Genomic DNA, 26,211 nt, shown 5'->3' on the forward strand with positions numbered 1-26,211 from the left:
TCACTTCCTGCTGCTCAGACATTTCTCTGCTTTTTGGAGTTAACCAGTAAGAAAGACCAGAATGGAGAAAGAATGGGAAATAATAGGATAATTTAAAATTCAGTTAGTGGTTACTACCAATAATAAATGGCTGTGGGGAAGAAAGTCAAAATTGTCGACGACAGTAATGGCCCAGACTGACTGTGTTTCACAGGCCGTTGGCCTGGTCTCCCTTCATGTTAGTTGAAGAAGGTAGACTAGTTCCTCTCTGGGTTAACTTTAGTGTCTGCTATGGTATTGTCCTGTCGCTTGTTACTGTTCTAGCAAGAAGAGGTTCTGTTCATTGCATTCTTTGCCTCTGCTCATGCCTCTCCTCGTGCTCTTTATTTGCTGACTCGACACTCAGACCCAGCCAGGTCTGCAGATTGACGGGCGTGGGGAAGGACGTAGACCTGGCTGATTTGGAGCTCCAACTTCCAGCCCCGTAGCCTCAGCCTCCAGGGAAGAAGCATTTTCCTCTAAGCCGAAGCCTGTCAAAACCTAATTACAAAAGTTTTTGTATTTTGCTCTTCTAAAATGAAAGCTAATAAGTCTTTTCTGCATCTATTTCAGTTATCTATTCCTCTGTTTCTCTCTAATTTTGAAGGAAATAAAGACTTCTTGCCATTTGTCGTAGGTTTGTGTATTTTAAGTTTGTACATGACTTCCTGTTCCAAGTGAGCAGTTTTGGTCCCTGGGACCTAATGTATTCTAGAGCATTCTATGACGCCTTCCTTCAGAATCGAATGATTGGGAAATAAAGCTGTGAGGAGCCTTCAAATTATTTATCCTCAGTCCAATCGAAGTATTTAGTTAATGCCACATTTGAAAGTGGAAAAATAAACGTATCTTAGGAAGTAGCTCTCATTTGTTTAGTGAGGAAAAAAGTATAAACTCACCAATGTGAGAGAGGGGTTTAGGACGTTTCTTTCTTTATGGATGTTCATAATTTGGGCCTATAAAATAAAAACACCAGCTTTAGATCAAATAGATCTCCTTCTTGACTTTAAAATGATTTAATAGTTTACAGAAATAATGGGGTGCACTGCTGGTAGGAGTGTAGACTGGCATAGCTATTTGGAAAAATAAATTGGCAGTGTTACGTAAGAGCAAATATTCATATACCCTGTGACCCAGCCAGTCTATTCCGAGGCAGTACCGCAGAGAAACTTTGCTTATGTTTATTTTTTCTAGTGTAAACAGCATTTTTTCTTAAAAAAAAATAACAAACAAACAAAACCCCTAGAAACTAAAAATTAAGAAAATCCATCAGTAGGGGAATATTGAAAAATTCACACAAGGGGATATTATACAGCAGTGAAAATGAGTGAACTACAGCTATGCACAACAAAATAGTTAAATCTTAGAAACAACATTGTGTGAAAAAAACTAGCCACAGAAGACTGCATACAGTATGATAGAATTATTTATAAAGTTCAAAATCAGGCAAAATTAACATATTTTAGGGAATAATACATACAAAATTCAGGATTGTGGTTACCTCTGGAGAGGAGGCAGAGAGAGAGCTTAGGGAAGTAGGTAGGGAATAGGTAGATGCATCAATACTGGTAATCTTTTAAATAGGGTGGTAGGTTTATGGGTGTGTATTTTATTATGCCTTGTAGAGCATATTCTTTTGGAGGTTTCAATTTGTATAACATAATATGTTTTTTAGATTTAAAAATTTTTTCCAGTTATATTGAGATATAATTGATATACAGCACCGTATAAGTTTAGGGCATACAGCGTAATGATTTGACTTACATCTATCGTGAAATGATTATCACAATCAGTTTCATTAACATCCATCATCTCATATAGATACGAAAAAAGAAAAAAGAGAAAGAAAAAAATATTTTTTCCTTGTGATGAGAACTATTCGAATTTACTCTCTTTGACAACTTACATGAGTATCATACAGCAGTGTTAACTATAGTCATCATGTGGTACATTACATTTTAAAAATACAAATATTTTCAGGTGATAACGTAAGCCAGAATTTTCCCTTGTTGCTCCCACATTCTACCTATGTCCTATTATAGTCTCTCTTCATAGTCCCCAGTGTCTTGGCATCACACAGGAGTGGTTAGAAGGTATGGTCTGACATGAAATCCCCGGGCTCACTGGGTGGCTGATTTAGGGTGAGGCTGACAGTAACCTCTAAGTGGAATGAAACAGAAGGTACAGAAGCCCTCTGTGCTCCTCTTCCTCTGGATGCCTAGGAAATCTTGGGGCATGGAGGAAAGAGAACCCATCAAGTAAGCCTTGGTGACCTCTTGGAAAATCCATATTTATTGTCCCAACAGTGACTAATAGTTCCGAATGCCGACGATCCACTTGGATGGGTTATTATGAGAAACTTCTTCTTTTCCTGACCACTGTTTTTATTCTGAGCAAAATATGGCCTTTTGAGTGAAGTAGGATTTGGCATGTGTATCACGATGTAATATGTTACACAGCCAGGCAAATTGTCACAGGCTCAGAGGTTCAGTCTTGAAAAATTAAAAGCGAATATGTGAGAAATTGGTCCATGTGGGAATAAGAATTACAGTAAAAGTGGAAAATGTAAGTCAGTACTGGTGGTGTGCTTCTTTGAGGACTGAAGTTCTCTGCTGCTAAGATTCATCATCACTGAGCTGCTGGCCAGGACTGGAGGGGAGGGCAGACCTCTCCAGGGGATCATCAGCTTATTCTTAAGTAGCTGAGTAGAATGATGTGTGACACGCTGGTGTTGTGGAGGTCAAGTCTTACCCTAGATTTCCATGAGTATGTGGAATCAATACCTAACTGAACGTTTGTCATGAGAACACCCAGGGGCCCCGGCGGAGCTTGGTATTTTTCAGACTAATTCTCAGACAGGAAAATGTGCAGCATGTCTATTTGCTAAAACAGTTTCAACATCTTTTATGTAATGTTGATGCATCTGGAAGTGAAAATGCTAAGAGTTTCATTTCACTAAAAATGGAGTTGTTTTTTTTTTTTTAATTTAACCTTTAGCTTTAGATCACAATTAGTGGTGTTTTAACCATACTCTTTAAGAGTGACATTTTCACCATAGTCTTGAGAGTATTCAAGTGTGTGTATTCCTGGACACATTGAACCACTATTTACTGTTTATATTTTATGTGCAAAGAACTGTGTAGGTTGTTATGAGAAATGCAGAGACCTGGTCATTGACTCTAAGGAGCTCACAGTCAAGAGAGGGAAACAGATCATTACACGGCAGGACAAATACATATAATATATGGGAGCATGTCACAGAGGAAGTGCCACCCGAGCTGAATCTTAAAGGAAGAGTAACATTTGAATGAGTAAGAAGGACATTCCCCATTGATAATTTATAAAAATTATCTAAGTAAATTAAGGCTTTTTTTTTTTGCTAAATTTGTCTGTTCTACCTTTCCATCTTAATTATGTTTCAAAGAACAATATATTTGCATTATGTTAAACTGGTCAATAGTTGTGACCAATGAATAGCATTATAATTCAGTTCTAAAAATAGTTTTCAAATTCTAGTGGTAAAACAATTAAAAGTTAAGAATTTTGTGTTTTTATAATATTGCCCCTCTATAACTCGAAGCATTTTTATAATATTTCCTCTCTGTAACTCTAATACTTCTCAGAAAATGGTTAAGCCCAATTAGGAATCTGACTTGCTTTGGGTTTTATCATTTATCCCAGAGGTAAAGATGAATTGAGAATAGAAATCTCAAAGTGCAATAATGATAGTATCTTATATTTCAGTAGCACACAGTATATAAAATACTTTAGTATTCATTATTTAAATTCAGCCAATATGCAAGAGAAAGTGCAATATAAGACTGAATTATAAGTTTGCTTTGTAGAATAAATTGTTACCAGTTCACTCTGCTCAACTGTGTACTGGTGGCATTTGTAAACAATTCATTCTTACATTATTTTTTCCCAAAAAACTGTTGCAAAATTGCCTTGCCTCTTTTTATCTTCGCATAGTCTATTTCATTAAATTTCAGCAATTCTGAATCAGAATAGCATCTAATAGACGACATATAAAATGTGTTTGCTATTAATTCAAACGTTGTATGGCATATTCGTTAGACAAATACATAATCTTTATTTATAAAGTCACATTAGTCTGACCAGTAATGAAAAGAAATGGATGAGTATGTATCTCTATCTTGTTTTTTTAGCAAAAGAAATAATTTACAGTAAGCATTTCTAATTATTTCAGCTAAATGCTTATAGCACTTGAATGATAATATTTGTTGTTTCTGTCATTTAGATTTTATAGATAATTTTTGTACAGAAATACTTCTTTTCTCTTGATGCTTTTGTGCCTCTGCACATACCTGGCAGATTACTGAAACAATAATTTGTCCTTCAGCTGTAGGGAATAAGACTCTTTTTTTATCTTTAGTTTGCTAAGTGCCTCTCTAGCCATTTTTATGGCCTTACAGAGATGCTAAAGCTAATTAATGTTTTAATAGGGAAAAATGTTGGCAAATAAAACTGTTAAATTTGAAGCATGAATTATAAATTCAATTTGGTTGCCTTAACGATAATGTTGATAGAGATAATGATTATACAATGAATATTTATAGAGTGCTTCTAGTATGCTGAGCTCTGTGCTAAACATTTTACTTATGTGGATTATTTAATTTTCTCAACTATTCTGTGAGGTAGATGTTATTATGCCCATTTTACAGATGAATTTATAACCATTATGCCTCACAACATTTAATAACGATTAAAATGTACTATATTAATAATATATTTTAAATACTCAACTCTAGAGCTTTGTACATATGAAATATATATGTATTTATATATGATAGATACGTGTGTGTATATATGTGTATATGTGTGTGTGTGTATAAAATCTTCTTTTGTTTATTCAACAAATATTTATATTAACTATTTATGTGCCAGGCTGCTGTGCTAAACTCTGGGCATAGTGTGATAAGGCAACGCCCCTCCCTTGCCTTTAATGGACTTACGATGTATTGGGAGAGATGGATTTGCTTAAGACACAAGTACAGGAAAATATGATAATTGCTTTAATAGAGATAGGTACAGGGTGTTGTAGAAAAATGGGAAAGAGGACGTTGGCTTCCCAGAAGATATGAGAGGGGCTTCACAAAACAGCAGCCCAGCTCTAAGACTTGAAGAAGGAGTTTGAGTTTGAGAAGATGATGTGCAGAGGGAACAGAGTAGACCAGGGTGTAGTGATGAACAGGAGCAAGGCGGCTTGGTCAGGGAGCTACAGGGATCCAGAGGGGCTGAGTGTCAAGTGCAGCGGGAGGAGTGACACAGCTGGCTGGGATCACATCACCAGGAGCCTTGCATGCTGTTCAAAGGAATGCAGACTTTATATTCCATGTGTTGAAAAGCCATCAGCAAATCAGTTCAACAAATGCTAATTAAATTATGGTAAGAGATGTCCTCCCTCCCCTTTTCCTGTTTTCATTTATTCATTCAGCAGATTTTTATTGAGTATCTATAACATACCAAGTATTGTGTTGAATACTAAGGATAAAAGCGTGGGCAAAAGCATACATGATTCTGTCTTCCTGGAGCTTACTAATTAGTGGGGGAAACAAGCGTTAATCAATGAAACTAACAAAAAACGTAAAATTACAAAGGTGATCATTGTAACTAGGGAGAGTGATTCTATAGAAGCTTGTAGTAGAAGGTAGTGACCTGGCTGGGGAGGTCAGGAAAGGCTCGGCTGAGAAGAGGACTGAGCTGAGAGGCAAAGGAGAAAAGAATACAAGGCCATTTGATGAAGAAAGTGGGTGATTTGGGGAGATCACGTGCACAGACCCTAAGGCCTAGGAGAGCAAGTTGCTTTTAAGGAATTAAAAGTAAGCCAGAAAAGCTGGAGTGCAGGCTGGAAAAGAACACAAGGACTGGGCCATTCTGGGCTCTGAGGCCACATTAAGACTCTAAGTTCAATGGAAAGCCATTCCACTGGTTTAAGCAGGAACTGAGAATGGGAGTAGAAGAATGGGCTGTAGGCGGCAGGAGTGGAAGCAAGGAGACCTCAACTGAGAGGCCCGTGTAATAGTCCAGATGAGTGGTGATGGGGGTCGCCTAGAGCAGAGGTGGTATAGTGCAAGGGAGAAGTAGAGCTGCTGTGCTGGTGGTAGAATCCATGACTGGATGTTTGCATCTGGGGCATCATTTGGGAGAGGAAGATGTCAGGATGATATTGGTACCATTGCTGAGTTAGGAAAACAGAGGAGAGCACAGAGTCCACTCTGCTTGGATTTCTGGAAAACGTCAGGGGAGAGGTGGGGAAGACATCATAAGGAATGAGGCTCAAGGTTGTCCTTGAAGAAAGAGTAGGCATTTTCTAGTTGGCAAGAAGGGGAAAGGCATGCTAATCAGGGGAAGTGGCATGTTCAGAGGCACAGAGGCATAACCAGAATAGTGTAAGTAAATACCTGCATATAAACACATGTACAAAAGGGAAATTATGATGTGATCTGTAAGTAGTGTTGTTGGCTTCTTGATAGGCTTATATCTATTTTGCGTTGCAGTGATTCTAAGACCTATAGTATGTAGAATTTGTAAATAGGTAAAAATGTTTAAGTATTTTTTTACACCATAGATATATTATAATGTATAGAAATTCCTCTCTTTATTTCCGTATCTTAAATTAGGGATTCACATATGGCTCTTGATTTTATTATCTGATGTTTTTTATTTAACCTTTTAGGTAGGACTTGGATTTTTGGGTTTTTTCTTGGTGTTGTGGCACCTGAATTTGGGATTAATTGGCATATGTGTATATATATATATATTTGTGTGTGAGGAAGATTAGCCCTGAGCTGACATCTGTTGCCACTCCTCCTCTTTTTGCTGAGGAAGATTGGCCCTGAGCTAACATCCGTGCCCATCTTCCTCTACTTTATATGGGACGCCGCCACAGCATGGCTTGACAAGCGGTGCATCGGTGCGCTCCCAGGATCCGAACCTGTGAACCCAGGGCCGCCGCGGCGGAGCGCATGCACTTAACTGCTGCACCACTGGGCTGGCCCCTAGTTGGCGTTTTTAATTTACTAAAATAACTATAAATTTACTCTTGATTGAAATATGAACATGTTGATTTCAACTTAGCTTGGGAACTGAAATCAAAGGACAATCAAATCCAAAAAGAGTAATGCTAAGACTTAGGTGACATATCAACTCTGGGGAAGATTGATGTTAATTTGATATTTAACATTTCTATAATAAGTACAGGAGTGTTGATAACAAGATCAATTTTGGAGAGATGGTATCATACTGGAATTATGAGCGTGGCCTCCATGAACAATATTGGTTTAAATACTGGCTTTGACATCTACTAGCTGTACAAACTCTCAGTTTTCTTGTCAATAACAGAGATAATAATGAGTACTGGCTACCTTGAAGGGTGCAGTGGAGTGGGGTAACGTGTGTAAAGAAGCCTTTAGCGCAGGCCAGGAGCATGGTGAACGTTCAGTAAATGTTCATGATGACTTTGGATAACACCGATAGCACGCTTTACCTGAGTCATCAACAGAGAGGCACGTACAGTTTCGAAAGTGAAAGTCAGGCTGCTATGGTAAATACATGTACTGAATTTGCTTAACTTTGTGGCTAGAAGGAATCTTAGAGAGCATCAAATTCAGTAATGTTCCTGACATTTTCTGGAGGAGAAATATTTTTTATTTCTCTGAAGTTTTGGAATCATTAGGGAGGCAAGGAGGGGAAGGAACAGGATCCTATTGCTGGTGATGTCGCTAAGGTCAAGAGATGGTACGGGAAGCAACTGTGGCCAGAACCTCTCATCCCTGGGGATGAGGACTGGCTATGTGTCTGCTTGCTGAGTTTTTGACAGTCTGATTTAAGAACTGTGCGTGCGTGTGTGTGTGTGTGTGTGTGTGTGTGTGTGAGAGAGAGAGAGAGAGAGAGAGAGAGATTATGCAAATATGTTTGTCTTTTCTGTGACTTTAGCTAATGTGAATGAAGGCCATAGAAAGCTGCCTAACTCAGTGGTAATATTGCTTTTATAATTACAGATCTAGGCATTTTACAGTGAGTATATCTACTGCCACCCTTTCTACTCAAGCAAAATCTGTGTGAAAAGATCTGCTGTGAAGGAACTGACTGCTTATGTTTCTCCATTGTGATGAAAGCACGTGGTGTAGGTAAGTATCTCCAAAATCTTTAACCAAAAATAACTATCATTTAATTATAAAGTCCCCAAGATAGTGGTGGGATGTATGTATATCTGTTCACAAACACACAACATAAACATGCATACATACATCTATATATTCACATATTGTCCATCCATTTATTCTTCCTGTCTCTTTTATAAAAACGAAACCCTTACGTTTTTTGTGGGAAAGAAAATAACTTCTGTTTATTTTGAGATTACTGATTAGGATGGATAACCAGGCATTGATAAGAAAGGGATAATTCTGATGATGATGGTCATAAATTTAGCTAGAGAGACTACCATCAGATGGTAGTAGGGAACAATGCAATGTATACTATCATCTAACCTTTCTGTTCCTCTTAACAGTGTGATAATGAACATCTTTTCATAGCAACAGATATTTATTTACAACATAATTGTTAATGATTATATAGTATACCATTGAATGCATATCCTAAAATATATTTAATTGATCCCTTCTAGTTGGACATTTGTATTGTTTATAGTTGTTTTGCTTTTATGCCACCAAGAATGTTCTTATAACTCTATATTAGTTGCCATTATTGATGGCTTCCTTAGGATAATTCCTTAGCAGTAAGTTACTGAATTTAAGACTTTTCAAGGTTTAAGACTTCTGATACTTGCTGCCAAACTACTGTCCAATAAAATCATTTCAGTTTATATTTCCAGAGGCAGGGTGTGAGAGTACCTACTTCCATATAATTTTGCCAGTGCTGAGAATTTTGAAAACAAAAAGAGTCTTTGCCAATTCATTATGAGAAATTGGTGTTTCCATGTGTGTTTTTTAGGGGGAAGGCATTTATCTGTAAATTATACTATTTTAAAGGACCTTCCTTCTGTAGACAGTAGCATGCTTGAAACTTAACCAGAGTTTGACAGTTGAGAAATAATACTAAATCAAGAGGGCATGGAAACGTCCTAGGGAATTTTAAGTTTTTTCCTTTTTTGGCCAAGTATTATTAGACTACCATGAGATCAATGGATAGCAATACATTTTCAAGGGAAAAAATAGGTTTTCATTTCTTAAAAAGAATAAAAAGTTATTTAATAAACAGCCTTCGTTAAACATGAGTCTGAAGTTATACTGCTCATTAGTTTAAAAATATGCACGTGTGTTGTGTATATACATACACATACCTATATATATGTGTGTATTTATATATATACATATATATATAGCTTATATACTATGTATATATAGCTGTCCAACATTGGGAGCATGATTAAATATAATTATGGTAGCACCATGGGACTCAGAGGCTGTAGATCGCGGTAGATAAGACTGCAGACTCCAGACTGCCTGGGCTCAAATTCCAGCTCTGCTATTTTCTTGAGGTGCGACGTTGGGCAAGTTACTTTACATCTTGATGTCTAAGTTTGTAAAATTTAGATAATAATAATACCCATCTCATAGGGTGTTGTTGCAAGTAAATATATGTGAAATGTTTGAAATTATTAAAAATCCTATTTCAAAAGAAGATTTAATAATAAGAGAAAATGATCATGATAGAAATAGAAAGTGCAAAATATGACACTAGCTGCAGTATATTCCCAATCTTATAAAATTATTTTTTCCCTTCTCCCTTTTTTTCATCCTCTTCTGGTATGCAAAGAAAAAGGTTTAATGTATTTCTTAATGGCTTCAACTTGAATTAGTGGAGTTGACTAAGACGACTCCTGGAGAAACTACCTGATTGACGTTGGCAAGTCAGAGACCGGTTCACCACAGAGCTGTGAAATCAGTGCTGCCTATGTCACCTGGCCAGTGGGACCCTTGGAGCAGCCCTCGTGTGAGAGCAGAGCCTCGTCCCAACCCCGGGCAGCCTTGCTCCTGAGGTACAGCGAGCACCTTGGGTCACGCAAGCTTCCTGGCCCCTTTGAGCTGCACATAAAGAGTCTCTAACTGTCTGGCTCCATAGGTGAGCTGCCCTGCTAGGCTCATCTCTTTCCTCCATTACTAATAAGCTTCCTTTTACTACATAAATGGAAGAGAAGGTAGAATGAGAGACCTCCAGCTCTTAGGAAGTGTACACTTCATCCTACATAAACACAAAAGGGAAAACTGTGGGCTTTGAGTCCCTCAACCCTTTAGCTGCCTTATAATTGAAAAGTGGAAGGAAAAAGAGTGAAAGAATTATTTGGCATTAAGGAGACAAACACAAGGCGACCTGTCTGGCTTCAGCTAATCCTTTTCCCTGGATATTCTGCAACTCCTGTGTATGTAGACGCTGCATGTGTTTTGGCCCAAATTTCCAGTCTAATTTGAACAGCTCTTTATTTTTCAGTAAAAGAGGAACATCTGAATTCCTAATTAAGACAGTTTAGCTTAAGAATTCCTCTCTAATGGGTCATAAATTATTCTCTTCTAAATGATTATGAGGATGAATAAGAAAATAAAACTTGTATTTGTATACATACATATGTTCTTTCAATAAAATTAACAAGTTCATAAAAGGAGAGAGAACAACAAATGTGTTAGCAAATATAGGTCAGGAAAAGAGTTCATAATGTTCTGCCAAACTCCAGCGAGGCACCTCACGAGTGTAGGTAGAAAGGCCGTGCGTCACGGTAGTGAGAATGGTAATAACACTACCATATGGAACATTTGGTATTTGGATAGCACTTAGATTCCTCCTAAACTACAGAATCAATAGGGACTCAGAGAGGAAGAAACGATTCTCTTGCTATGAATCGCTGGCTGGTGTGCAGAAATGCAGACGTGTTGATTATCAGGGGCTGACCAGAATGAATTTCTCTCGGGAGTCAGAAGAGCGGGGGAATATTTAACCATATTTATCTGTGTCGTGGCCTTGGACTTCTGGTCCAGCAGCTTTTGATTGTCTCCATAACCAGCCCATTTTTGCAATCATGTAGGAATCCTATCTGCAAAATCGGATTCAATTCATAGAGTCCCATAGGGCCTTGGGGTACCCTAGCACTGTGCCAATACAGAATGAAGCACAACTTTTGAATTGTAAGAAACTGAGACAATGTCTTTACATTCTAATCTCATTAAGTCATTCATCACTCCTTTGTTCATTCAACAAATACCTCTTTTGGGGGCTACTGTGTACTAGTACAGTTCTAAGCATTGGAGATGTGGAATGGGACAAGATACACACGAAGCCTGCCCTAATGGAGTTTGCATTGCGAAGGGAGATGCAGTTGACAGTATTATAACCCGGTTTGGGTGAACCGGGGAGCTGAACTGGCCCACTCTAAAAGGACGCATAGTGTGTATCTGAAAAGAGAACTGGAGAAACCAATGGAGAAAGACTTGTTGATCTGGAAAGCATGAGGCAGAAAGAACCAGAGATACTCACAGACTGGCAGTGAGGTTGGGATTATTGACAGTGGGACCAGATTGGGAAATAAAGAAGGTATGGAGAGAAGACAGCTGTAAAACTTTGCTTGAGGGCCGGCCCGGTGGTGCAAGCAGTTAAGTGCGCACGCTCCCCTGTGGCGGCCCGGGGTTCGCCGGTTCGGATCCCGGGAGCGCACCGACGCACCTCTTGGCAAGCCATGCTGTGGCGGCGTCCCATATAAAGTAGAGGAATATGGGCATGGATGTTAGCCCAGGGCCAGTCTTCCTCAGGAAGAAGAGGAGGATTGGCAGATGTTAGCTCAGGGCCGATCTTCCTCATAAAAAAAAACAAAATAACTTTGCTTGAATGCACAATTGTCAGGGCCAGTAAAAATCGTGCAGCTATTGATCTCTCAATCTAGGTCATCTAAATAATATTTGCTATTGATAATCCATATTTTAAGAAATTGTGAAATGAATATATTTTACTCGATGACTGTATAAACATGTTAGACTTCTTTTTTTTTTAATTTTTTTAATTTATTTATTTTTTCCCCCAAAGCCCCAGTAGATAGTTGTATGTCATAGCTGCACATCCTTCTAGTTGCTGTATGTGGGATGCGGCCTCAGCATGGCCGGAGAAGCACCGCCCGGGCCGCCAGCAGTGGAGCGCGCGCACTTAACCGCTAAGCCACGGGCTGACCCATCACATGTTAGACTTCTGGATGGCTTGTGGTGTATGGTGGTACTTTCTTTTTTCAAGTACCACCCAAGGGAAGAATTGGGGTGGTTGCTTCACCAAGACACGTTTACCTTACTCTAACTTTGACTCACTATATCCCTTTTCCTACCTTATCCACCAACGTTCACATTAAAGAGTGAGATTAGTTATATAAATAATCCTGCTTTTTGTACACAAGCATAATTAACTTTAAAGAGATTTAGGTTCTAGATCAAAATAGTCTCTCCAGTTGTCACATCTTGACCTTCTTGGTATGTGGTACTGTTGCACTCAGCTTGTTTGTGGGATTGTGGCTCTTCCTACTTTCCTCCCTCCATTCCTGGGTGCTTTTAGTGGTCTCTTAAATAATAAAATCCGCTCAGAGATTTCTTTTCTCTCTTTTGGCCTTGAACGTGGGTTTGGTAAAGGCTACATTTTTTGGCTTTGGATTTTTTGTCATTGAGGGACCCTTTTTTTCTATCTTGTCCCTCCCTAGTCAACTACTTTCTTCTGGGGCTCAAAACTCTACCATGTACTTTACCCAAATGCTTTTCCTTTCTTTGACAAGCCCAGTTTAGTTGTACATCCCACTCCCCAACCCACCCAGCCACCCAACACACATACTGCGTTCTGGGATTTGCAAGGCACAGTTCTATGGTTAAGAAAACGCTGTTGATGTTCATTAGATATTTAAAATAGAGATCTCAAAAATTATCTTTCAGCATAAGGATGTTCTTTTCTTTTCAACTTGAGCTCCTTCAATCTGAAGATAGCCTCCATAATTTATAGCCAGTTAGGGGGAAGGTATTATTTTGACACACTTACTGTTTTTCATGGCAAAATGAAAAATGTAGAGACAAAGACTCAAGAGTACATAGTGTTTTATATGTAGATATAGCTTTTCAAAAGTATTTTAGAGTACAGTGAAGTTTCTAAAATAATTTACCAGACTTCTGTATAAAGCATTTTATTCTTTGAAAATCTTATAAATAATATGATTTACTGTGTCAGTGTCCAAACATTCACATAATTCTTTTACCTTTCATGAAATAGGGTAGAATATTTTGTTGTCTGACAGAGTAAAGCATATTAGAAAGGAGTTGACACCAAAGCCTACCATTTTGTCTTTCCACGTTGGGACCGTAAAGCAGAATGCTATGGAGATTTCCTGCCCTCTAATACACTAATGCTGCTCTCGTGGTGGCAAACTGTACTATTCAAAGTGTGAGCAGTAACTAGAAGTAGAAATATCAAAGTGTCAATATTCTGTGGTGCTTTTAAAATTAGTGTTTTTTTTCTCTTGGAATTTATCAAATGAGATGAAGCATTGAAACAGGTTTTCTGAATTTAGAATGTTAGCTATTACAGCTTTTGATGTTATACTATTTAGAGATGGAGGGGAACATGAAGATCATTTAGTTCCCCTTCCCCCCCAACCCAAGACTCCTTTGATATCATTAGTGTGTTTCATTTCACCAGTGTTTGAATAGTGACTCATTGATTGTTCTTGATTGTTGAAAGAACCATTATCTTTATAAGATTTAGAAATAATATACAGAACTTCTTGAGAGTAACGTACTTTTTTATTTGAGTTAGCAAGAAACAACAGATGGATGCTTCTGTATGTCAAGTGGTATCTAGAAGGATCATCTCTTTAGATTAAAAGAGAAATATATCACTGATATTTATTCAGGTTTTCCTTAAGTGTGTTAGTAAAATTTGGGAAGGTAGTTTCCATGACTTGGTGATTATATTCTGTCCCTCCTGTTTTCTCTTCAGAAATATTCTTTCTTCTCTATCCCTCATTTTTCTTTTCTTTCAAGTGAGGACAGCAGGTCACTGGGAGGATTATATACATATAAACCTTTAGACCATTTCCTGTCCTGGCACGTAGTTAATGCTCAGTAAACATTTGCTGCAACTGCTTCTAGTACTTTGTTCTGTCTCCCCTCTACTTCGCACTCTTTTTGTCTGCTGAAGATTTTCTTGAGTATCTAAAACAAATAAGTAAAACCAAACAAAGCAAGAAATTTAGTGCTGATACTGTATGTTTTAGAAGCTGGGGCTGTGTTTGGTCCCACTGGCAGAGATGTGATCCTCTGAGTGCGTCTGTGGCTGAACCCAAGTTCAAGTGGAATGCCCTTGGTCTGGGGATGAGGAGGGTTTGAACAAGGTACTCCCTTACTCCAAGCCTCCAAGTTTTACATCTGTAACGTGAGCGGGTTACTCTCTGAGGCTTCTTCCACTTCTAAAAACGATCATCATCGTACATCCTTGATGTTTTAAGGCTTTGAAGTCCCTGTAGAAAAGAACCTATGAAAAGTCCCAGCACTGTTTATATTCTCTCCTGGCATTTGAGGATATGTGTCGAGTGTTTTTTGGTTTGTTTCCGGCTTCATGCTCAGGTGCAGCTAATGACCTGCTCCTCCAGTGAAGATGATAAAACAAAACAAAACACTCCTTTCCCGCACAAAAGCAACCCCCTTCCAGATGCTTAGCCCCTTAAGCTAGTATTCCGATGGCACAGAGGGAGCATCACTTCACTTGCTACTGAAATACAGCCATCTCTGGAGTGAAATTTGGCAGCTGTGTAATAGTCAAGCTGCAGTACTTATATGACAGTTTGGGGAAAGGAGTGAGACAGAAATAGCAGATTCCAAAATAATCCAATTAAAACAGCAGGGAAAGTGGAGTTGGGCAATAAGAAGGGAGGGTGGTATGCTCCAAAGTCTGATTATCTCTACTGTGTGGACTTCAGCTCCAGAAGCTCTGTGGTGACCACAGTCAAGAATCTCCTGCACATACCCCAAAGAAGGGGCTTGTCTGACATCTCATTGAGCTGTAATCTCATCATTTTCTTCTCTTTCTTTTCCTAGTGGTCTAATTATCAGGCTGTGTTGGAACATAAATAGACCTGTCTTTTTAGAGCCACCTCCTCCTCTGCCCCCTGCATAGGATAATATCATGGTTCGGTATTTATGACATCAGAATGTACTATGCTGAGAAGTCTTTATGTTAAGGCACCTTTTGAATGGCTCAGGAAGGATGAACTGGCAGACCAGAAAACCCTTCCGTTTAATTCAAAGATCTTGGTAATAACAGTGACCAGGAAGCAAAGATTCAAGAAATGTACCTAGTAGACAAATGCAGTTGAATAAAAATGTAGAGTTCTTTAGATTTTCTGGAGTAGGAGTAACCATTGTGATGATATTAGAATATGACTGTAGCAGTGGATAAAATGGTAAAATACTGAGGAATGTGCACAACAATAGTGAGAAAAACAAGCAAAGGAAAGATTTGTCAACACGGCTAGAAATAATCAGATAATCGGGCATCAGATTTCTCAAAAGGGAGATTCCAGAGAATAAAGGAAGCAGATACTAAAGGAACCCGGGCATTTTAGTTTAACCAGAAAAGAGAGAACTTTAAAAAGAAATGTAGGGCTTAAAGGGTTAGTTTCATTTAGAAGCACGTGAAATCTTTAGGTAATGAGCAGAGTTCACCTAGTCTACTATTATAAAATGGAACCAAAAATGAATTCAAGGAAAATTAAACAAAATTCATGTCATGGGGGAAAAAAAGAGACTTGGTATCAGAAATTTTAGTTTTGAGTTTCAGTTGTGTAGCTTATTAGCTTTGTGACCTTAGAGAAGATCACTTAAAATCTGAGGGTTTTGTTTTTAATCTATAAAATAGAGATAATTGTATCCAACAGGGTTGTTGTGAGGATCACCTGAGATAATGCATTAAAAAAATGTTTTGTGACTGCAAAGCCCTCTACATATGTTATTTCTGTAAATACGCACTGTTCTTATAGTGTGGAGAAGCTATTAGGGACAGTAATCAGCTATGGGAGTAACTTAGAGGACCAATCACGTAGAGGAAAAATCTATTGTGTAAAAATTTAAAAATATACACGAATTTCTTTTTTCTGCTCCTCATTTTTCTGGCCCAGAAATTCGTCTGTTTATGGGATTTTTCTAAAAATTTTCCGGCGAACTCTGTGACAGGGTTGTGCACTCTCTGTTGAGCTATAAACCACATGATTTTATAGTAAATATTGCCTCTCAGTAAACCTTGAATAACAGACTAGAGAAACAGAATACCATCTTGTTTCATTTAATAATCCTCATTTCGGGAGGTTTGGGCAGAGACGGGAGGGGGGTCTGTGGGCTAGAAACAAGAGGGCAATAAGTAGGCTGCTCAATGATGAAAACTTGAAATGGAAAAGGTGAGGCACAGTACGTCTTTACAAAGTGTGGGCTGGCGCGCTGTCTTCCCTTTATGCGGCAGCCCATCTGTCTCATTAGCCTCTGTCTCTTAATCACAGACTCCATGAAGTGTCTACTTGGCTTTTTTTTAGCTTCTTATCTTAATCTCCTACAAAAGTTAATGAAAGGAAATCAACTGGATTATATGCTGTATAATATAATATATAGCTGTATAAACAACCTATATTTATAAATGGATACCTACATGGGGATGAGTGTGTATGCATATGAGCATATCTGTGTGCCTTCATGACTATGTGTGCATTTGTACAGATATCCGCAGACAGCACATATATGCATCTGTTGTATACACTCTTAACATGGAAAAGACACATTGACGTTAATTAGAAAGAGTGATAGGAAACAGTGAAAGTAAAATTCCTTTCAGCAGCGTTTACTATTATTAAAGTGCATGATGTAACATTGTGTGTGCAGGAGAGAGTTTGCTTATTCATGTCTAGAACAATAGTAGGAGTTAAATATTAACGGATTTAAGTGTCAATAAGTGTCTAAAAATACAAATTCTCTATTGTGTGCAGTTCTTGCAGTACAGCAGTGTATTTTAGATGTGTCTCTGCTTGCTTGGAATTCAAAATGCTTTGGATAAAGAATGTTGCAGAGTGTAATTTGTGGCAGAAAATGTGCCCCAATTGTTTATTACTGCTGAGGATGTTGGTAGGGCTGAACTATCGCATGTAGAAAAGAGCAGCTTTGTTTGGAAAAGGGAAAATAACAGTAGGAGCAGTACAAGAAAACTGAATTAGGTAAAGAAACTTAGGGAGTCCACCTTTGGTTGATGATGTTTCTTATTTGCTCTTCATTATTCCCTGTGAAGGAATAAAAACTATGAAATTGGGTTTGAAAAGGGGATTAAGACAAATGGCTTCTCAGATGTTTTTACCTTAGCTGTTTCCAATTTTCTTAGTAAAGCACATAGTCATTATATAAAGAGTCTGTGTTTACTACATTAAATCTTAAAACGTGTGCCCTTGAGGTTTGATTTTAGGAATTAGTTTAGAAGAAGCAGAGGCAGGGCGTACCTGCTAACTGTGTGATGATATTTGTCTCTGGGTTTTTATATGCCCACTTATTTTTATAGAGTGAGCAGTGGAGTAAAAAGGGGAACAGAATACCGTTTTTCTTAAGAAAGTCTTTCCTGCCTTCCTCTCACTTTACCCCGCTCTCTCCAGGTAGAGTTTACTGTAGTCCCATCGAGCCATCACTATACGCTCCAAGTACTTTTATCAGGGATTTGTAGACATACACGAGTCCCTATTAACCAGGCTGTGAACCACTTGAAAAAAGGCATTATTTATTATAACTGTAGCACCTAAGACAAGGCCCTAAGCATAGTTTGTTGAATGAATCAATCAGTGAATCAGTCAATCAGTTATCAATCAGACACCTATTGTGTGCCTATCATTGTCTTAGATACGAGTGATAGTGTATAAACAGTATAAGAGGGGCCGGCCGAGTGGTGTAGCAGTTAAGTTCTCGCACTCCGCTTCGGCGGCCCCAGGGTTCACAGGTTTGGATCCTGGGCACGGACCGATGCACCGCTTGTCAAGCTATGCTGTGGTGGCATCTCATGTAAAAAGTAGAGGAAGATAGGCACGGATGTTAGCCCAGGGCCAATCTTCCTCAGCAAAAAGAGGAGGATTGGCAACAGATGTTAGCTCAGGGCTAATCTTCCTCACACAACACACACAAAAGTATAATACGTGGTCTTATCTGCTCTAAAGTGGTATAAAATCTAGCTGAGGGTTCGAACAACTTGAGTAATGAAATTGGATTGTAAACCAAAGAATAAAATAAATATCCATGAGTCCATACTGGTATGAATAAATAAATAAAGTGGGGCAAAAGAGACAACTTCCTTACAGAAGAATTCCAATTAATAAACAAACCTGAGAGAAGTAGTAAAGCGTCACTAGAACCCATAGTAATAATTGCCATAGGAACGTTCCACTGATGGATGCTAGAATGAGTGGGCAAAAGTTTAAGCAGAAACAGGGTATTTGTAGAGTTTCAAAGTATCTCCCTCTAAAATATTTAGTAATTACAAAGAGAAAAGTATAATTCTACCTGAAGAATCCTGCAGACACCACTTCAGCTAAGAGATCAAGGTTATCATCACCAATAACATATATTGACACCATGTGCCCCTCACATGAAAAGCTAAGAAGGGCACACCACCTCTGTGGTGTCTTTCCCAATAGTGTATAATCTCACTCTCACCAAGAGAAAATATTAAACAAACCCAAATTGAAGGACATTCTAGAAAACAACTGACAGGACTCTTCAAAAGTGTCAAGGTCTTTAAGGATAAGGAAGGCTTGAGGAACTGCCACAGATTGGAGGAGATTCAAGAAACATGACAATTAAATGCAATGGGAAATCCTAGATTGGAAACAGAAAAAGGACATTAGTGGAAAAACTGGTGAAATCCTAATAAATTCTATAGTTTAGCTAGTAGTATTGACCAAGGTTAATTTTCTAGTTTTGATCATTGTTCTTTGGTTATGCAGGATGTTAACATGAGGGGAAGCTGGGTGGAGGGTACTAGGGAACTCTGTACTATTTTTTAACTCTCTGTAAATCTAAAATTATCTTTATGAAAATCTAGTTGAGGGTGTGATACCAATCCACAAGAAGCAATTATAGACCAAACCCTAAAAGGATACAACTAAGAATTTGCAATGGGGGGCCCAGCTCTGGGCTGAGTGCATGTTGAGGGGAATGAGAGACGGCTAAAGATTGGAGTGGTCACAGAGAGTTTCAGATGAAAAGGGAAACCTGACTTGCACACTTGCAGCTGACTCTACACCTTGAAAGAAGGTGTAGAGATGAGTGGGCAAACTGAGGCATCGTTCTAGGTTCAGGGACAGCAGGGACAGAGGCACAAGGACGGGATGCAGATGGCCTGTGTGGGGTGTGTTGGAGAGGCTGGCTGAGTGATGGTGCGTATTTGCTGGAGATCATTGTGAAAGAAAGTTGGACAGCTGTGGGGCAGACAGAGAGTAGAGGATCATTAAGACCTGGCAGAGGAGTTTGAAGTGAATGTGGCAGGTGATGCAGAGTTACAAGTTCTCATTCTAGGAAGTGACTCAATGAAACGGTATATATGTGAAATTGGTGACAGGGTGTCCAGGGTGGCTGGAGTTGGGAAAGATGAAGGTAGGTGAGTTAGAAGTTAGAAATAGGTAATGAGAGCCTATTCATTTGAGGTCTGGGCTGGGAGGAGTGGAGAGTCAGGGAAGGAAGAGGAGCCAACATATCCAAGAGCATTTGAAGAGGTAAATAATAGATTTGAGCGATTGATGGATGTGGGGCGTGAAGAGGGAGAAGTCAAAGATGATTGCTGGGTCAAGCTTACAAGACAGGTGATGCTGGTATCCATAATTGAAATAATTTATTTTGCAGATATATGAGTGCCTACATTGAGGAATTATGTATTCTAGGTAAAGAAAGAGGATTAAAAAGAGTATAAACACAATGTCTGCCTACAATGAAACATGGCACAGGAAAGTCCATGGCTTGAGCTGGACTGGATGAATTTATAGATGACCAGGTCAGACCCACCCAAGGCATCCCTGTCCTCCAAATGAAAAGAAGGGAGGGGATTGCTCTATTCCTAACAGCATCCAGGAACAGTGTTAGAATATCTTTCAAGTTGGCATTTCTCTCTGCTTGATAAAGATGTCAAGCCTCCTGTTTGGACTCTACTCACAAAAAAAACCTTTCTATTAAGTCAGAATTCTACTTAGGAAAAGCCCACACATACTCCTTTAACTCTCCCAAGATAGAGGACCGTGGGTCTCAAAGGTCCCAGACATGAAAGTTAAAATACCATGAAAGTACCATGAACGTTACAGAAGAATAAATAGAAAAAGTAAGTAGGCGTGTTTAGATTTCAAGCTTCTAGTCTTCAGATACTGTGTCTTTTTGACTTGTTTTATATAACAAGTCCTGTTGAACAGACCTTTAATTAACGTCTTCTGGACAGGTTTGGCTGTGTTATTCTTCTCTTCTCTGGGGCTTGTCTGTTCCTCTGTGTTGTTTAGGAAAGAGTTTCTGTAGCCTTTATTTCCTTGTTTTCATCAGTTATTTCCAAATTTCCGTCTATAGCTCAAAGATGACAATATATGTTTTTTAATCTCTGCAACAAGCTGGTAGCGTCCTCATCAGCAGTTATGACCATACAGTTAGAGTTAGGCTTGGGTACATCAGGGTAGGGGCAGAAGAGTGAGTGTATTCACCTCCTGTGCACTTGGACCTACATATTTGATTATGGCTGGTAGGAATCGGGTTTACATATTGAAGGTCTTTGAAGATCTCCATTCTGTTCTCAGTCAACAGTTTAAGTTTTGTTTCTTAACAATTGAGTTCTTACTCCTTCTTTGATATCCATCAGTGATTAGGCTAAATAAACATTTTATTGACAAAAGGCAACTGAAAACAAAGTTAACCCCTTTTATGGTTAACTGTAAACGGAAGTTGCTTGATATTCTTAAAAATGTGAAATTGTGGTGGTGCTGATTCTAGACCAGAATTGAGCATTGAGTATAACTTTTGCAGCATGAAAACTTAAACTTCAAATATCTTTTTAACAATGAGAAATCTCCATGAAATATGAATTGCCTATGGTTTATTTAAAACATGGTTTAAATGGCAGTGTGTTTCATGAATAGAAGTTTTGTGTAGAATATAAAAAGAAATGACGTCTTTTGTAGAGTGGACATTGGCAATGGCAGAAAGTCTATGAAGTGACCACTAGGCCCCCTTCCGCAAGCCTGCTGTGGAAGCACATATGCTCAAACTAGCAGGATAAAGACTGTTTTTATGTCCTTTTTAACTAATGTATTGATTTTAGTACTTTTTTTCATAGGAAACACATTTCAAAATTGTAATTGTAGTCTATGGTTCTCTATAAAAGTTGCATGTAGGGGCCAGCCTGGTGGCATAGCAGTTGAGTTCGCGAGTTCTGCTTCCGCAGCCCAAGGTTCTCCGATTCCTATCCTGGCTGTGGACCTACTCACGGCTTATCAAGTCATGCTGAGGCAGCGTCCCACATAGAAGAGTCCCAACTCTACAACTATGATATACAACTATGTACTGGGGCGTTGAGGAGAAAAAAGAAAAAGGAAGATTGGCAACAGATGTTAGTGCAGGGCCAATCTTCCTCAAAAAAAAAAAAAAAGTTCCATGCAAAAATACTTATTTTGTCCAGTGGTTCTTTCCACAGTCCCGTATATGTCAGTCAGTTTTCCTCCTTATGTCAGTCAGTTTTCCTCCTTTTCAGAGCGCCTGATGCTTTCGAGTGTAGTGCATTTACTACAGTGGGTGTCTCGTCTTCTTTTGGTGGCCCAAGTGGAAGTTACATGCTGAACTCGGAACCATTTTGAACTTATTCTCTAAAAAGTTGCAAGATGAAGGGAGGCGGAATGCCTGCTCTGTAACCCTCAGCAGAGCTCTGTAGGGATTGGGAAACCTATCAGGCCATCCTTTGTCAAAGAGATGGTACACGTATCGAACAGGTTAATTGTTTTGTTTCTTAGGATGCCACATGAGAAGTGCATGATCATTTAACCTAGTGGACCTTTCAGAGATGCAACAAAGAGATGAGGGTGGAAAGTGCCAGAAAATTGCTGTGGAAGGAGCAAGGATAGAAAGCCAAGTTTTAGGATTAGACAAAATCTGTTTAAATTTATATTTTAGGGTCGGCCCTTTGGCTTAGCAGTTAAGTGCGCGCCCTCCGCTACTGGTGGCCCGGGTTCGGATCTCGGGCGCACGCCAATGCGCCGCTTCTCCGGCCGTGCTGAGGCCGCGTCCCACATACAGCAACTAGAAGGATGTGCAACTATGACATACAACTATCTACTGGGGCTTTGGGGGAAAAAAGGGAGGAGGGTTGGCAATAGATGTTAGCTCAGGGCCGGTCTTCCTCAGCAAAAAGAGGAGGATTAGCATGGATGTTAGCTCAGGGCTGATCTTCCTTACAAAAATAAATAAAGTTAGATTTTAATTTAGAGTTTTTATGGTATCGTCTAACAACTCAATGATGAAATAAGGGGGATATTTACAGAGTAAGAGGTGGAGAATGGTTACAAATTCTTTCTCTTTTTTACTCTCATGTTTCCTTAGTCTCTCTTCTCCCCTTTCCCATTAAAAGTAAACTGAATGAATGAATGAGAGAATGAAGTGAGCGAGCTACTTTTAACAAAATTCAAGTGATGTCACTTCTGTGAATTTGGTCATAAAAATATGATCCTAATTTTCTTATCCAGAATACATACTTCTGCAACCATAACTTACTTATGAAATCTGGAAATAATATGAGAAAGCCTTCTCAGGAAGGAGAAATATGACCGACAAAAAATCATGCATTTAAAAAAAAAAAAACAATCCTGCTTTTTGACTCTGTAGATGAGGCCCTGAGTGAGCCAAAGCTGTATTGGCTTAGAGGGACAGTCAAAGTAAAGTTAATGATTTAACAAGTTTGCTTGTGCCATTCCCCATGTAGATTAAAAGGAAAAGCGGGGGTTTCTAGTGTTAAATACACTGACCACAGTGAAGGAAGGAGAAAAACTGAAAGCATTATAAAATCTCAGCAGTGTGGGTCCATTTAGTTTGGAGACAAAGCAATCTAGGGATTATTCCGGGTAGGAGAATTTAAAAGACCTTTCCTGAGATGCAACAAAGAGATGATGGGGCAGAGGGCAAGAATGTTGCGGTGAGAAACAACCCCACTTCACGGGAGTGCAGCATAACAGTTTCTTTTTCAATCATGTGGTCGTGTTATAGTTAAGTCTGGTGTTCACATGTGGATGGGGGTATCCACATGGTGGTGATTCCCAGACCCAGAGGCTTAGCCATTCCCCAGGTGACTGGGAGACCTTAAGGATCTTCTGCAGCAGTCTGGCCAGCAGTTGGTGGCAAGAGAGAGAGTGAATGGTCTCTCTGGGGGTTTTTTAACGGAAGTAGCAAACATTACTCTCTTTCATGTTCCCTTGGCCAGAATTTAGTCACATGGGCATACCTAACTGCAAATACAGCTGGGAAATGTCAACTTGTATGTCAGGGAGGACAAGGAAGCTGGTTTGTTGAACACTAACCAGCCTCTTCCACAACTGGATACCTTCGTGAGCCTGGTGTCATCCTTTACCTCCATCCCAGCCGCACCCTGGGTGGGTGACTGGGTGAGTCCCCAGTTATTTGCAGGACACCACACCTCTGGAAAATCAGGAGCCCACTGAGTCAATGTAACTCTTCATCCTTCAAACCATCTCGATCTGAATGTACATTCCTGATATTATCTTCAGTAGGAAAAAGAGCAAGCAATCATGTGTGGCTCCACGTGGAAAGGCAAGGAACCTACTAAATACTGCCGCTAGGAGATGGCACTCCCACTACCATCCTGGGCTGTGTCTGTGCCTACTGGTCAGGAACCTGCTTCTGCTTGAGTTCTTCCCACTGCTCTTCCTAGCAGCTGGGTCCTGGCCCTTTAACATTACTAAAATCCAGGGGAATTCCTGAAATTATCCCAGTCCTTCCAGATGTCTCGTGATCTGTGTTCTATACTGAGAGCTTGCTTGTATCCCCATTCCACCCTCCCAAGATTATATCTCTTGTCAAAACTCTGAAACAAGTGTTTACTGAACTGGACTGTTCACTAGCCTTTGATTGTCAGATGACTGGGCACAAGAAGGGGAGTTTGGGGAGAGAGATTGAGGGTTAACCATATAAAATTATTTTGGTACTCTATTACATGGGCTGATATGAAGCATTTAGATGAGGGGGGGCAGTGGCGAAGAGAAGTGAGGCAGGCAGAGAAAACCCTGGAAGTTCCAGATAAGGAAGAAGAAATGTTCTTCTCCCCCACCTCCTCCTGATTTCTGTGCCCATTATTCCCTGCTCCACATAGGGACCACTTGCTTGAAAGCTGTCAATACTAGAATTTGTCTCCATTATGGGCTTAATAGCTCTTGTTTGCCTTCCTACAAAACCAAGCACTATTTATAACGTTGTTTCTCTGAGAAAATGAATTTGGAGTTCCAAACAGCTGACTTACAAATGAACTTTCTGTACACAGCTCATTCATAAATTGAGGACTGCCTGTACTGGGCATGTAACCCAGAGATAACATATATCTGTGCTTTATCAGTATGGGCTTGTCAAGTTAACTTATGTTTACTTTTCTCTGCCTTCATTTCGATGATAGCCTCTCTCTTAAAATTTAATATTGTCTTTTATGTTTGGAGAAACATTTCCTTTGGAGGTGCCTCAAATAGTCTTGTGAATTGGAATAGGGATTTTGTTTGATCTCCCAATTTATCTTTAGTGGGATTCATGGCTAGGAAAATCTTTTGCGCAGGCAGTCTGTAAATTGTGGAAAAATTGAGAACTATTTAATGGAAGTGGGGGAACAAAAAGAATTCTTTTCTCGTATTACCCTGGGTTGTCAGATATCTTGCAATATAATTACTGTGTCGGTTTGTAAAGGTTAAAGAACTCTGAAGTTTATAATTCTCTTTTGTATGTATTCCACTTGTATAAGGGAAAAATCCAACACATTGAAGCAAAATGCCTTCTTATCAGAAAAGTTCTGAGCATTTTATAGTTTGTCGACAGAGACATAATTCATGGATTTTATATTTGCTTTTACAGATGTCTGGTGAATCGGTTATTTGCTCCATGGAGCCAATTTGCAGGTTACAAACCTTATTTATTTCAAATCAGTGTGCATGTGTAATGTGTTCACAGAAATATTCTTGCTGTAAAGCAAAAAGGTGGAACCCTAGGCTTAGAGATGCTCCTTCTTGGGGAACTTTGAGTATCCATATACAAGTAAAAATTTCCACTGTTAGCAGAGCAGCTGACAGAGTATGATCACAAATGTTACTGATACTGTTCTGTTAGGAGGTAGAAATAGAATGCCTAGGACTACGCAAGCTTGTCATAGATTGTCGAGGATATGCTTTCATATTAAAAAGAATACTTTGTTCCCCCTCGCACATTCACCCCTGCAATGGTAAGAAACTGTTTCAGTTGCGCTGCTATTCTGATTTGCACTTGCAGGCTCAAATTCTGGTGCTGTGTGGTTAAAATTTAGTCAATCACAGTCATGTTTAATGATCTTTCCCTTCTGTTTAAAACAGTACTGCAGCCTATGCAAGAAACATTTCCTTTTAGTTTTAATTTTAGGTATTTGTTGTATCTTTTGATGGTTTTTCTTTACTGTCAGAACTATGAGAATAATTTTGATGTCATGATCTTTCTGCCATCCCCAGTCTGCAGTCACTGTCATCCAAATTGTCTTTATAGATTCCAGATCATCTTTATGTTAAATGTTTGTCAATTGACTAATACCTTCAAAAGAGTTTTACAGAAATTGAACTGCAAACCTGGTTTAATGCAAAGAAACGTACATGAGTGTGAAAGAAAGCACTTTCTGAACTGTAGGGTACTATATAAAAGTGAGGCATTATAATTAAATACTCTCAGGTTATTACTGAGCGTTAACTGTCAAAACATATAAAAGACAACTTATATTTTCCTGTAAGTACACTGCTTACAATGTTACACGTGTAGCCAGAAGTTACTCCAATGCTGCAGGAGGGTGTTTAGGGGAATTCAGAGTTATAAAATGCCAACAAAAATCATTAATTAAGGCGGCATTTTTGAAGCCACAAGACCCCACAAGAAACAT

General features: G+C 39.0%; 1 protein-coding gene across 14 annotated transcripts in view; it reads left to right on the forward strand.

Moving 5' to 3' along the window:
* ATXN1 (ataxin 1) overlaps nucleotides 1-26,211 on the forward strand; it is a 381,747-nt gene that overhangs the window by 137,857 nt on the left and 217,679 nt on the right. For 9 of the 14 annotated variants that reach the window (XM_058555208.1, XM_058555206.1, XM_058555207.1 and 6 more), the window contains one exon: nucleotides 8,043-8,171. The exons of 1 other annotated variant lie outside the window; for it this stretch is intronic. The gene's annotated coding sequence lies outside the window, so the exon portion shown is untranslated. 4 more of the 14 variants (XM_058555204.1, XM_058555205.1, XM_058555216.1 and 1 more) reach the window with 2 other exon arrangements.

The sequence above is a fragment of the Diceros bicornis genome, chromosome 14 (assembly GCF_020826845.1).
Source record: "Diceros bicornis minor isolate mBicDic1 chromosome 14, mDicBic1.mat.cur, whole genome shotgun sequence".
Lineage (NCBI taxonomy): Eukaryota > Metazoa > Chordata > Mammalia > Perissodactyla > Rhinocerotidae > Diceros > Diceros bicornis.